Source organism: Chelonoidis abingdonii, chromosome 4, assembly GCF_003597395.2.
Source record: "Chelonoidis abingdonii isolate Lonesome George chromosome 4, CheloAbing_2.0, whole genome shotgun sequence".
Taxonomy (NCBI): Eukaryota; Metazoa; Chordata; order Testudines; family Testudinidae; genus Chelonoidis; species Chelonoidis abingdonii.
This window is the reverse complement of record NC_133772.1, coordinates 83,334,492-83,348,458: the sequence shown is the minus strand read 5'-3', so window position 1 is coordinate 83,348,458 and position 13,967 is coordinate 83,334,492.

Below are 13,967 nucleotides of genomic sequence, written 5' to 3'. Positions count from 1 at the left end.
CAAGAACAAAGTGAGTCTTTTGTTTGGGTTGTCCAAGACACACCTAGAGATGAAGATGGCTACCCTTGTGTATATCACAATCCACTGGCAGTTGAGTCTCCCCCTTTTTGCCTAGATGAACTGGGAGTCCCTAGGTAGATACAATCTGACATGAACAGAGAACATGCTGTCAACAAAAAGTGGAGAGTCCATGCTATGTCTTCAGTGACTGCCTGAGGTCACATTCAGGCCTGAAATCTGAATCTACTCCATTACCCTGAACCCCAGCAACTGAAAGACCAACATATCATTAAGGTGTCTGAACCAATTCTAAATGGGATTGATTTCGGTGACTGCCTCACAGCCTGTTGTGGCTCCCAAAATGTGCACATCATCCATTATGCATTTCTGGATATCTAAGTGCTTGAGCCTTTTCTAACCACAGACAGATGAAACCTTTTCTAACCTCAAGGGGATGATTTTTGGCCTGGATTTTCACACAAAGCTGCAAAAATCTTAACAGCCCTGAACTTATCTGGAGTAATTAGAATGGCATGAGCAGATTTTCAGCTGCAAATTTTACATCAGACATTTAACCATAGTCATCAATCATTTTTAGTGTGATCAGAATTGCTAGACATTTACACAGATTATGCAGGTAACTGATATGTGTTTTTGCAGAGGCAAATGTAGATCACAAAACAAGTGAAACACTTACTACAGTCTTCCATCAAATAACAATTGTACTGTTCTTCAGTGCCTTTCAGCCTGAAGGATCCCAGTGCACTTTAGATGTTAAACATACAAACTATTGGTCTGCAACAAGAGCCACTGCTGAAATGCAGCCAGCTCTGGAGCGGAACACAGTACCTCTTTAATGGTGCACAGCAACAGTGCCTAACAATTTAGAACAAGAATACTAAATATGATTGAAACTGCAAGTCAGTTTTAGGTAGATAAAATATAATTACCTGAACTTGAATTTGTCCAGTTTACCAGTGAGCAAATGAAATTTTTAATGACCACAAATGATCAGCACCTTAGTTTTGATTTCATTGGAAAGTGATACCCCCCTCAACACAGCGCCTCATCTCCCCCAATATGCTGGGGGCACTGGTGGAATAATAACTTACAAGGGAAGCATGCCAACTACTACAAGATCAACACTACCTTCTCTCTTCACTGCAGAGTTAACTTGCCCATTGCCCCTAACCTGGCTTTCTCTCTCACTCTCCCAAACCCTTACATGGGTGCAAGGCCTCACTGAGGTTTTGGGGGGCCCAGTGCAAAATCTGAAACTGAGGACCTCACCCCCTACCCTCACTTTTTCAAATAAAATGATCACTGAGGGAAGATAGCGTGTGCAGCAGCTGCTCCTGTCCTGTAGGTCTGGGCCTGGCTCCAGCTCCAGGCATTGTGAAGTGGTATGTAGGGGCACAATGCCACTCAGGTTTGGCCCATCATGATGGAGGGCTCCTGGCAAAATTTCAGTGAATGGTGCTGCGACCCAGTGTGTGGAGTCACAGCTTCATTCAGTTTGGGATCCCTCTCAAGTGGCCTAGGGCAGGGATTCTCAAACTTCATTGTACTGCAACCCCCTTCTGACAACAAAAATTACTACACAGCCCCAGGAGGGGGAACCAGAGCCTGAGCCCACAAGTCCCACTGCCCTGGGGCCAGGGGGAGCCAAAGACTGAGCCCCACTACCCTGGGTGGGGAGGTCAAAGCTGAAGCACTTCAACCCCAGGCAGAGGGCCTGGAACCTGAGCCCCACCACCCAGGGATGAAGCCTTTGGCTTCAGCTTTGGCTCTGGGTCCCAGCAAATCTAAGCCAGCTCTGGTCACCCCATTAAAATGGGGTTGTGACCTGCTTTGTGGTCCCAACCCACAGTTTGAGAACTGTTGGCCTAGGGCAAACTGCCCCTATAGCCACACCCTCTGGATGGCCCTGCTCTGAAGTTGTGGTGCTTTACACCTGAGCAAGCTGTCTGGTGCTGGGTTATAGGCTAAAGCCGGAGTGCTGCTTGCACTCAACCTGATATCCAGCCCACTTTGCAGTGCAGATACAAATGTTATACCACTGACGTGCAGCTAGCCCTCCATTGCCTTCCCACAATTCCCTCCCACCCCATGTGCCTAGAAGGACAGACAAGTTCTCCCACAATTCAATAAGAAAGCCATAGAATGGCTCAGCTTACTGTAGCACTAGGAACCCTGGGATCTGACACCCAGAAGTCCCAGTGCCTCACACGAGTGAATACAGCACTAATGTGGGTGCAGTCAGGTGGATACACTCAAATATGACTTTTCAGTGTGGCCACTGACAGTCAAGCAAGGCCAATTTGGATAGCCAGACCCAGATGCCAGTCACCCCAGTTAGCTCTGCAATGAAGACATACCCAAAGAGATACTTACCTCTCTCCAATATGCCAAGTAGTGGCCTAATCCAACCCTGCTTGGGACAGGATGGTGGCAAGTCTGCAGGGAGCAAGGCAGAATAGTTGGATCATTGCCAGTGTATATATGTGCGAATGCATGTGCTCAATATTATTTGACATTGCTTACAAATAGATTGTTATTCATAACTGTACACAAAATCAAAAGTGGCTGCCACTCTGTGAGCAGATAGCAGAACGGTATCTTACAATGACTTTTTTTGTCCCCCCACACCAGAGAGAGGGTTGTGGGTGTGGGTGTTGGGTGGGGGTGAGGGGGTGTCTTACCATACTGGAAATGACAACTCTTGAACCTGACTGAGCAATATTGCATGTGTTATCAGTAAAAAAGTTTAAAACGATACAGCACATATAGTTTACTTATTCTTCTTGGCCAAGAGCCCCCACTGGAGTTGAAAAACATGGACTTTGGTTGTTTATTCACATTGTTAAAATAAATGCCTGACTAAATGTCAAGCAATTTCCTTAAGACAATTTTTTCTTGAAACTATTTTTTTAACCTCTTGATTTTTCTGGTCAGGATGATGGGAACCATCCATTTCCCTGCACCCCTTATCGAGGGAAAGTGCCTCCATTCTGATGATCTCAGTGACTCATGTGTGTGTGTAACTCCTTCTGTTGCCAATGGATTAAGTACAAAGTGTGCATTGCATTTCTGAATGACTTGTTCCCTTTGAACAGCCATGCAGCCATTTGTCTACTGCCAACAGAGGTGAAAGTAAGCCGGTCCGGTCCAGCATACCGGCAAGAGCCAATACGCCGTGCTGGACCACACCGGCTTCCACAGCGGAGATTCCACAGCCCAGAGCCCTTTGAATCCCAGCCACGGCTCTGGCAGCTGGGCTGGGACCAGGATTTAAGGTATTGGGGCTCCCCTCAGCAGCAGCCCCAGCCCCGCAAAGCTCAGGGTTCCCCCCCCCCCGGCTGCCGGAGTCCTGGACCCTTTAATTTGCCCCTGAGCCCCGGGGGGCTCCCAGTCACCTCTTCAGCTGGGAGCCCCTGGTTGATTTAAAGGCCCTGGGTCTCCCAGCCACAGCTGGTGCCCCAGGGCCTTTAAATCTTAAGAGGCCTTGCCTCTTCCAGATGAGGCCACGCCCCCCTCAGGACTCTGGCAGTACGGGTAAGTCCTGTAAGTTACTTTCACCACTGACTGCCAACTGCCACAGAAAATCTGCCATTGCCATGTTGGGTCATTCCTAGTGATTGGTCATTAGAATTCCTTCTGACTAATTGGTGGCTGTTTCCCCCTCAGACAGACCAGCAGTGTTGGGTGATTACAACTCAGTGCATAAACATTGATTCTTTTAATATTCCCTTTGCTCGCTGGAAGAAGTCACTCTTGTGTTATTTACATGAGGGTTTTGCTGGAGGGACAGGATTTTCCAAGTCTCAGACGTGCTGAGTTTGAAAATTTCAGTTGAAGCAAGCTAGAGTCACTCATATTTCAAATATTAAAGAAAAATCATAAGTATAGATACCATAATTAAAGTTGGATAAGTTGGTTTTAACTGGCTACATTTGGCTTTAGGCAGTCTTTATTAGAGCTGGTTTTAGGCATCAATGAAGGGTAGAGTTGTGAGATTTTTTTTAAAAATTGTATTAAAATAGAGAAAAAGGAATTCATACTCAAACAAGCCACCATCTTGACAGTCTGATGATATAATTCGAGACAAAGGAAACACATTTGAAAAGCAGAGCCCTCCAAAAGTGATGTAAGTTCTGTTATTTACTTGAATTTTTTTTTTTTTTTTTTTGTTGGTGAGGTTGGGGAGAGTGACTGAACAGACTGAACACAAAAGAAACGAGAATTTACCTTTCAGAGTCAATTGTCTGGCATGGCCTTTAAACTTATAACCACAAAAGTGCATGTACACTTGTGTACTCATAAAACTGGATTCACAGTTCGAACATCCAGTTAGTCAAACTGCAGGTGCAAATGTGGGTTTTGCACCTAGCTCTGGGTTCATGCGCCGTATACAGAGGCCTGATGAACATCTGGCCATGAACATCACCGCCAGCCCCATGCATTCTGCTTAGGGGTTAAAGTAACATAGAAGACATACTGGTATGGGGGCCCGGCTCTGGGCCCCCAGAAGGAGCAGTGCCTCAGGCGGAAAGGCTGGGGCTGGGGGTCAGCCTCCCCCAGCCATCCCATCTGTGCTGCCTGGCCTGTGCTGCCCGGTGCTCCAGTGGCAATTTAAAAGGGCCCGGGGCTCTGGCTGCAGCGGCGCTTTAACCTCTGCTGCATATGAGCTGGTACCGGTGGCCACTTCTTACCAGTACGCCATAACAGCCTACTTTCACCCCTGATTCTGCTATAGTTCTGCACTTCCTGTGCCACAGAGTCTTACTGGAGTGGTGTTTCTGCTGGGAAGTATCAGTCCAATGGCAGCTTCTTCTGAATGAGACCCCAGCACCTTTTGGAGTTTTCCCTCTAGTGGGTCAGTGGCAGAAAACTTCTGTTTTCCATGTACATTATTTAGTAACCATTCCCTTTAAGGAATCAGTCATTGCCAGCCCCTGATCCAAGCCTTTCCAAACCCAAATCTCTTCTGTGTAGCCTTGCACTGTTAATCGTCCAAAATATTGAAGGTTGGAGGTGGGCGGGGGGAGATATTAGATTATCTTCTCGTCATATTGTGTATTACATCTGAACTCTGATGTGCAATTTGTTACTTAAAATGTCTGGGACAAGGACTGTATCTTCTTTGTTGATTATGTAACTTACTGTGGTGAAGTATAATGAAGATGAATTTTAGTGGCTATGGGGCGTTTTCCTTTTCAGATAAGGCATTAATTAGTTATTTAAGGACCTTTATGTGGCTATGAACTAGAATTGGCCTTATTGTGCAGGAGAAGAGTTGAAGGGAAACAATGCGGTTTTGGAAACATCAATTTGGTCTTTCAGGACCTTATACAGAATTGTCAGAGATGCAGTGCTTTTAAAGCCTGCTCTATGGCTGGCATTTAGACCTTGGAACATAGCTCAAGTGAGCTGGCATTGAGGGGCTGAGTGATTATTTTCGTAACACCCTGCTCTCTCCAAAGTTTTCCTGGGACTGGATCAAGAAAACATTGCAGTGGATTCAAGAGATGAAGAAAGAAAAAACGGTCAGTAGAAAAAGCTTAAACTCTAGCACATAACATTGCACATGACGGAGCTGGTTGTTCAATGACTGCAGATATCTTTGGGAAGCAGTGGCTGTGGCGACCTTGGACTTCTATGGGATAGAGTGAGAATGCCAGCAATGTGCATGGGGCTTAGGGACGCAGATGAAAGGGAAAAACGACATGATGAATGAAGTAAGACATATGCATGCAATTTGTAAATGACTTTTCCCCTTTGCTTGACCTGCCAACTCACGCTCTACAAGAGTATCCTATGATTAAGAAGACTGATGCCATTCAGCTTCCAACTCTGCTTGCCAGTTGTCCATGGTGACATTTGCCACCCTGGAGTCACTCTCTGCAGATTGCTTAGTTTCTGCAGATGGTTCTGAAACACAGAAGAAAGGATAGGGCATTAGGTGTTTCATAACAATGAAAAGAAAGTAGCGCTTCAACATCTTCATGACTGGTAATGTGAAATCAAGTCTCTTAAAAACTACTACAACAAGAAAATAAAACAGCATTCTGATTGTAATAAGCAGAATAAGGCAATGTTCTGTTTGGGAGTACACCACCACCTTTGATGTGACAAATTATTGTACTTGTTGGGAAACTTATGTTCTATTTTGAATCCATTCTGAAGCACTTGGAGGAGAGGAGGTGATCAGGAACAGTTAACATGGATTCATCAAGGGCAAGTTATGCCTGACCAACCTGACTGCCTTCTATGATGAGATAACTGGCTCTGTGGATATGGAGAAAGTGGTGGACGTGATATACCTTGACTGTGATCAACGGCTCAATGTCTAGTTGAGAGCCAGTATCAAGTGGAGTGCCCCAGGGGACGGTCCTGGGGCTGGTTTTGTTCAGCATTTTCATTAATGATCTGGATGATGGCATGGATTGCACAGTCAGCAAGTTCACAGATGACACTAAGATGGGGGGAGAGGTAGATCTAGGGATAGGGATAGGGTCCAGAGTGACCTAGACAAATTGGAGGATTGGGCCAAAAGAATTCTGATGAGGTTCAACAAACACAAGTGCAGAGTCCTGCACTTAGGATGGAAGAATCTCATGCACTGCTACAGGCTGGGGATCAACTGGCTAAGTGGCAGTTCTGCAGAAAAGGACCTGGGGATTGAAGTGGATGAGAAGCTGGATGTAAGTCAACAGTGTGCCCTTGTTGCCAAGAAGGCTAATGGCATATTGGGCTGCATTAGTAGGAGTGTTGCCAGCAGATTGGGGGGAGTGATTATTTCCCTCTATTCAGCACTGGTCAGGCCACACCTGTAGTACTGCATCCAGTTTTGGGCCCCCCACTACAGAAAGGATGTGGACAAATTGGAGAGAGTACAGCGGACGGCAACGAAAATGATTAGGGGGCTGAGGCACATGACTTATGAGGAGAGGCTGAGGAAACTGGGCTTATGTAGTCTGCAGAAGACAAGAGTGAGAGGGGATTTGATAGCAGTCTTCAACTACCTGACGGGTGGATTCCAAAGAAGGTGGAGCTAGGCTGTTCTCAGTGGTGGCAGATGACAGAACAAGGAGTAATGGTCTCAAGTTGCAGTGGGAGAGGTCTAGGTTGGATATTAGGAAAAGCTGTTTCACTAGGAGGGTGGTGAAGCACTGGAATAGGTTACCTAGTGAGGTGGTGGAATCACCATCCTTAGAGGTTTTTAAGGTCCAGCTTGAAAAAGCCTTGGCTGGGATGGTTTAGTTGGGGTTGGTCCTGCTTTGAGCAGGGGATTGGATTAGATGACCACCTGAGGTCTCTTTCAACTATAATCTTCTATGATTCTATAATTCTACGTCTTGCATAATAAAAGAATCCAACATGATTAGGTCTTGAATACAGTAATGTGGGGACAGCTTTTTAAATGAGACATTTCACTCTTGGCCTACCTGCATATATGATGGGGAAAACTAATGGTCACTGATTAAGGACCCTAGGATCAATTTGTGATGTTGCACTCTATATGATTTTATAAATATATGCTAATGAGTGAATATAATGTAACTGGAATATGCTTCATGCAAAAGGTCTCTTGTAAGGTATCGTTACAAAGCTTATAATCTACTGTGTGGTCATCCTATTTGTATAAATGTATCACTCTTGTATCTAAAACTAGAAATATGAAATATAACTCTGAGGGTCTATTGTAATTATGCAAAGTGTGGGCCATTAATGGTGGCTTGGAATCTTAATGGCTCCCATCAACCAGGACAATTGACTGTGGATGGCTCTGTTTGCAGGCAAGTCTTCCTGTGAGTCAGGCTGCGAGGAATGAAGGGTTGAAGTCTTACAGTGACATGTGATCATGTCACCTGAACTGAAATCCCAGGCCTGGAAGGTGTGTATTTTGAGGAAAAAACTTACTGAAGCATCTCTAAGGGTGAGATTATCTGTATTCAGTTTGATTAGACATAGATTGCGTGTTTTATTTTATTTTGCTTTGTGACTTACTTTGTTCTGTCTGTTACTACTTGGAACCACTTAAATCCTACTGTCTGTATTTAATAAAATCACATTTTACTTATTAATTAACCCAGTACATGTATTCATACTTGGGAGGGAGGGTGTCAAACAGCTGTGCATATGTCTCTATCAGTGTTATAGAGGGTGAACAATTCATGAGTTTTGGGAATTGGGCAGCTGAGTGTTAAAGACAAGAACACTTCTGTAAGCTGCTTTCAGGTAAGCCTACAGCTGTTAGGGGATGTGATTCAGACCTGGGTCTGGGTTTGCAGCAGGTTAGTGAGTCTGGCTCAAACCAGGCAGGGCACTGAAGTCCTAAGCTGACAGGGCAGGAAAGCAGGGGCAGAAGTAGTCTTGGCACATCAGGTGGCAGCTCCCAAGGGGGTTCTGTGATCCAACCCATCACACAATTATCTAGAGGTTGGTGCAGTGTCAGAAGGCAAAAGTCACATACTGAAATAATATAGGACTTGAGGGCATGTAGTGGAAGTAACTGATGACCATCCCAAATGTCAAATCTTGGGAGGATTAATTAATTGATTAATAGATTCCAAGACCAGATGGGACCATGGTGGTATCTAGTTTGGCCTTCATAACACAGTCCTCAAAATTTCCCCCAAAAGAATGCCTGGAGCAGGGGTGACCAAACTATGACCCGCAGGCCAGAGCTGTTTTATGCTGGCCTGCAAACTCCTGCTGGGGAGTGCAGTCTGGGGCTTTCCCTGCTCCTGCACTCCAGCCAGGATGCAGGGTCGGGGTGGGGGTGCATCATGCGGCTCCTGGAAGCCACAGCATGGCCCTGTTCTGGCTCCTACGCACTTCTGCATAGGAGCCAGAGATGGGACATGCCACTGCTTCCGGGAGCTGCTTGAGGTAAGCGTCGCTGGGCGCCTGCACCCCTGAGCCTCTCCCTACACTCCAAACTCCTGCCACAGCCCTGAGCCCCTTTCCGCCCTCCAAACCCTTCTATCTGAGCCCGGAGCACCCTCCTGCACCCCCCTCTCAAACCCCAAACATTCTTTGTTCCTTGATGTATACCTTTACATTTAACCATATTAAACACGTATTGTTTGCTTGCAGCCACTTTACCAAGTGATCCAGATTGCTCTAAATCGGTGCTATGTCCTCTTAAGCTCTCCTGATTTTTGTGTCATCTGTAAACATTATCAGTGATGGGAGCAGGGCATTTGCCATTGGGAGACATGACTCTACAATTCTTCACACTGCCCTGTGGAATCATCTTTTATCATCCTCCAGGGCTAAGGCTTTAGGGGCAGGTCAGTGTTCCGCTGGCTTCCTTAACTGAAGTGGTTGTTGACAATGTCAGATAGACACCAGCTCTTTGACCAGCAAGCCTCCCACTCCCACACTTTCCTTGCAACAGTCAGAGTGCATGTTCACATAAGATGTTAGCACACTAGTAAATGAAAATCAGCTCAGTGTAAGGCAATGACTGTCTGACAACTATGCAGGGTTCCTAGGCTCATTTTGCATTGGTGCCATTTATTTCTTCTCCTTGGCTGTCAGACTTTTTATTTATTAGGACTGGATTTCCTGGTGCCTGCAGCAGCCGCTGGTTTACTCTCCAAATCACGTTGAGTCTCTCCTGTACATTTCTTATCCCTCTGACTTGGGTGCTGTTAGCAAATTTGGTCACTGGTGAGGTTACACTAAAGGAACATTAACAAAAAAGAGACTCATTGATGGATTTCAATGCTTGTGCTGCAGCCCAGCCAGTCAGAAGCATACAAAGAGCCCCAGCTGGCAAAGAAGGAAGCTCTGCATAAGGAATTGCTTATACACAAATTACATTTTCTAGGATGGCAGGAAACCCTCTTGTTTCCATTGCACATTCTTCACCATTGGGAGGCTCTGTGCACTATATAGATGTGCTCTGTAGCCCACTGTTTGTGAACCACTGCTTTCCAGATGTGACTGTAGCATATTCCACTGATGCATGGGAACTGAAAAAAAGGCATACACATTTTGAACAAAATCAAAAAAATGTGTAGCTCCCCCACAAGATTCGGCTGCAGCATTGCAGATTCAATTTAAGGAATGGCTGGAACATGGTATGAATAAAGCAGAGGGGCTTCCATTGTTCAATCTTGCCTGTAGACCTGAATATTTTCCTGCCATATTTGCTACATTATCGAAGCTCTGCCCAAGACCATTTTTGATGTCCAAATCTCAATTTGCAATGATTTCCAAAACAGTTGTCTCTAGACATTCAGAAGTATGGGATTTTAGTGGGACAAAACAAAGAAATCACTCTACAACATCACTATTGCCGGTCACCTATCTTAAAATTAATGTTAATTGGTCTACATGACTCACATCTGGTGTTAAATCGACTATTATGGAATAGTACTTGGCATCCTTTACTTCATCAGTGAATTGGTTTCTGAGCTGCTCTGCCATTATAGTGATGACTTCATCTTAGGTTTGGTGCATTAAAAAATTGGTCTTTCCTGAGCCACAATACTGATAATTTTTCAAATGTTCTTTGAGAAAATTGTCAAATTCACTAGGATATTCAAGGCAGGTTAAAAAATTACCTTTGTGAGTTGACAATGATGACTCATCATGTCCTCTTAGAGGTAGTCCCAAAGAAGACGGCGGTTGACCATGGCAATAACACATCTCAGCACTTTCTTTCATTAAGAACACTCCTTTTCAAACTGAGCTGATTTGATAACAATGACTCAATGATCATGACCATTGCAACAACACATCTCAGCACTTTCCTCCAGTAAGAACACTCCGTTTCAAACTAAGCTGATAACACGCAATCAATCCTTCCAGATAATTTACATCTTTGAACGAACTTACACATAGCATTAATACGAGCTTTGGAAGTTTCATGATCAGCAATATGGCTTGCAACATTTCTCCAATTAGAGTGCCCGTCGACGAATGTTTGTTTTCCTTTACTATGGACAGTTGTTTCCGAAAAAATCAACCAAATTCTCATGTCTGTCGTCCCATTTTTCTTCACCCTCACAAAATGGGACTCTTATAAATAAATTGCTTTCATCCTGCAACCTCATACTCTTTTCTCAAATTTTCCATATTACCTGTTTTTCGGTTTATTTACTAAGAAATATTCTATCATAGCCAATGAAACAGGTTTTGGCCATAATGCAATGTCTTCAGGATAGGTTTCTTCCCTTACTTCAACAAAATTACCAATATTTGGTAGTTCCATTGTCACTTCAGAGTCCACTTGTTCAACTTTTGCAGTCATTGTGGTATCCCCACAATTCAGCAAGTGATCAGCTAATTCAAATGTTTCCTTGCCCATATTTTTTGATGCATGTCCACTACTCAATACTTCAAGCTTATTAAAATAAGATGACAAACTGTCTTTTTGCTTAGCTTCATTTTTTTATGTTTTTGACGGCCAGGCTTCATTAGTGCTAAAAAACTGACCTTGCGTTTAGGCAGATTAAAAAATGTCTGAAAGATCAGGGGCGTAGCCACGGGTGGCCCTGGGTGGGCCATGGATCACCCAATTAGGCTTAACGCAGTTAATCCTGCATTTTTATCAGGCTCTCTAAAAATGGGATTTTTAACCATTACATACTAGTGTCAAATCATGGGCACTGTTGAAATGTGCGGGGGAGGGTGCTTTTGTTCAATTGGATAACTGGTCAAGCAGACAGACTTTGATTGGCAAATGACATTTTCCCTTAGTTGCTGCTGTGCTATTGCTGAGACAGCGAAAAAATGGCAAAGCAAAATTCTTCACTAGACTATTTAAAAAAAACAAGTTTGGAGCACAGTTCGCAGAATGCGGAAAGCCTGGAGTGCTTCGTGACTTTAATGCTTATTAAATTCAGTCATTTGTCAGATTTGTCCTGCATTTTGGGAAGCCCTGTTGTTGGGAGCCCCATGCCACCGCATGGTTTGTTTCACGGTAAATCTGCCACTGGTGAGGAGGGGTGGTGGTAGTTGCAAGGAAGGAATCCCTGAAATATAGGGGGAGGGTGGCACACAGTGAGCTTGTGGGAGGTAATGGAGCAGTATAAGGAGTCCTGGCTGTGTGCAATGCGCTTGGCCTATCAAAGCCCCAAAGTGTGCAGTCCCCTAGTTATGGGCCAGCTAAGCAGCCAGGTTCCCGGCGTGCATGGGTGAAGTGGATTATTTTACTGTAAAAGTGTGATGCAATCCATTCCATATCCCTTTTGGGCTATGAGCCTGTCTGCTGCTGTTGGCGTTGGGCAGTAGCCAGGTGGTACAGCAGAGTCAGGCACGCTTCCTTTTGAATCTATGTTGAAGTAATGCCCAAGCACATTAATAAGGGGTACTATTCTGATGTCATTGAGATGAGATGAAAATCAGAGGCACTCACTAGTTGTGGTTATTACAGAGCCCAACACATTATCAGCAAGAGTTGGTTTGTTAACCCCAGCATCCTGGCCAAATTTCAACTCTGCTATTTATATCCTTCCTATGTAAAATTGTCCCTGTAGCTGCATTTGTATATAGACATCTTCCCTTCTTGTCTTCAACAGCTGTGTAGTGTTGCTAGGCACTGTTAAGTGGCTGCCATGTTCCACCTCAGACCTGGTTGCATTTCAGTGATGGATGAAGTGATCGCTGTGAAAAGAATTTTCAAAGCACTTTGGATCCTTTACAGTGGAAGGTGCTACGGAAATGTACAAACAGGCTATTATCTTAACTGGGGCATGACGTCACAAAGAGGAAAAGGACATTAGCAGGTCATAGGCCTGGGGGCGTAGTGGGACATAGAAGAAACAAGAGGAAGCTGTCCTTGAGTGATCTAATTTTCTCTCTCTCTCTTTCCTCCACAAGTGCTGGAATGAACTGATACATGCTGGTTTGCCTCCTGACTGGCCTCAGAAGTTGCTTGTACAGTGTGAGAAGCCTTCAAAAAGCCCGTTTAACTCAGTATGTACCCTTTTGCATATTTGATTACAGAGCAGTTTGGATAGGGGAGGAAAAGAGAAAAGCAATCAGGTCAGGCCTCTTGAACTACAAACTTGTAGTGGTCCCTTTCACACAATAAATCACGTTCATGTTCTTTTTTTGTTCACCTATAATGGAAACAAATCTGTTCAACTGGTAATTAATTTCTTAGAGAGAACCTGACCCAATTAGTGAAGGAAGTGGCTGGTGGATTTTACTATTGTCCTTAGAGAGGAGAAAGAGGATGGCTGCAGCAGTCTAGTTGCAAGATTCATAGCATGGGATGCAGCAGGAACTGTGTGCATCATGTTTTTGCAGGGCCATGGAATCACAGGGGTAGGAACAGAAGAGACTTATTGATTCATCTGGTTAATTTCCTTGCAAAAGCAGGCTTCTCTGGCAATATGGGCTTGGTTGTGACATTTATGCCACAGCTCTGTCTGTGTGGTGGTGGTGCAGAACTGACCAGGCACAGCAGAAACACTGGAGAGATTGTGCCTCAGATTGCTCTCACTGATGCACCCTGGGAACCAGTGCAGATGGGGACAGAAATCTGACCATGGGTCCCCACCATTCATTTTCATCATCTTAATCCCAAGGGGGAGCAGTAGTCAGCAGGTCTCTGTGCTTCCCAGGGGATGAACAAAGAGTGCAGGGGCTGTTATTCAGGGTGTGCTGAGGCCATCACATCACAGAAGGGGACTTATAATTATTAAGGTCTGAAAATGTGGGGATGTTAGAGAGACAAGTAATATCTTTTATTCACACCTTATTAATGTTCCTATAATACAGGATAAATCAGCTGAACAATTCTTGCATTTCAACATTTAAAAAATATGTGCTCCCCTCCTTTACCTCCCCCACAAAACAACAAGGCGTTTTAAGCCTAAACAGACCCTGGCTGTTTCTTGGCAACCTGAATGCTTCTTGATGGAATTTTCCCTGCCCTTCAGCCTTCTGTAGTTCTGAAAGGTCCTGGACTCAGGCATGTGACTGTAAGAGTCAGAGCCAGC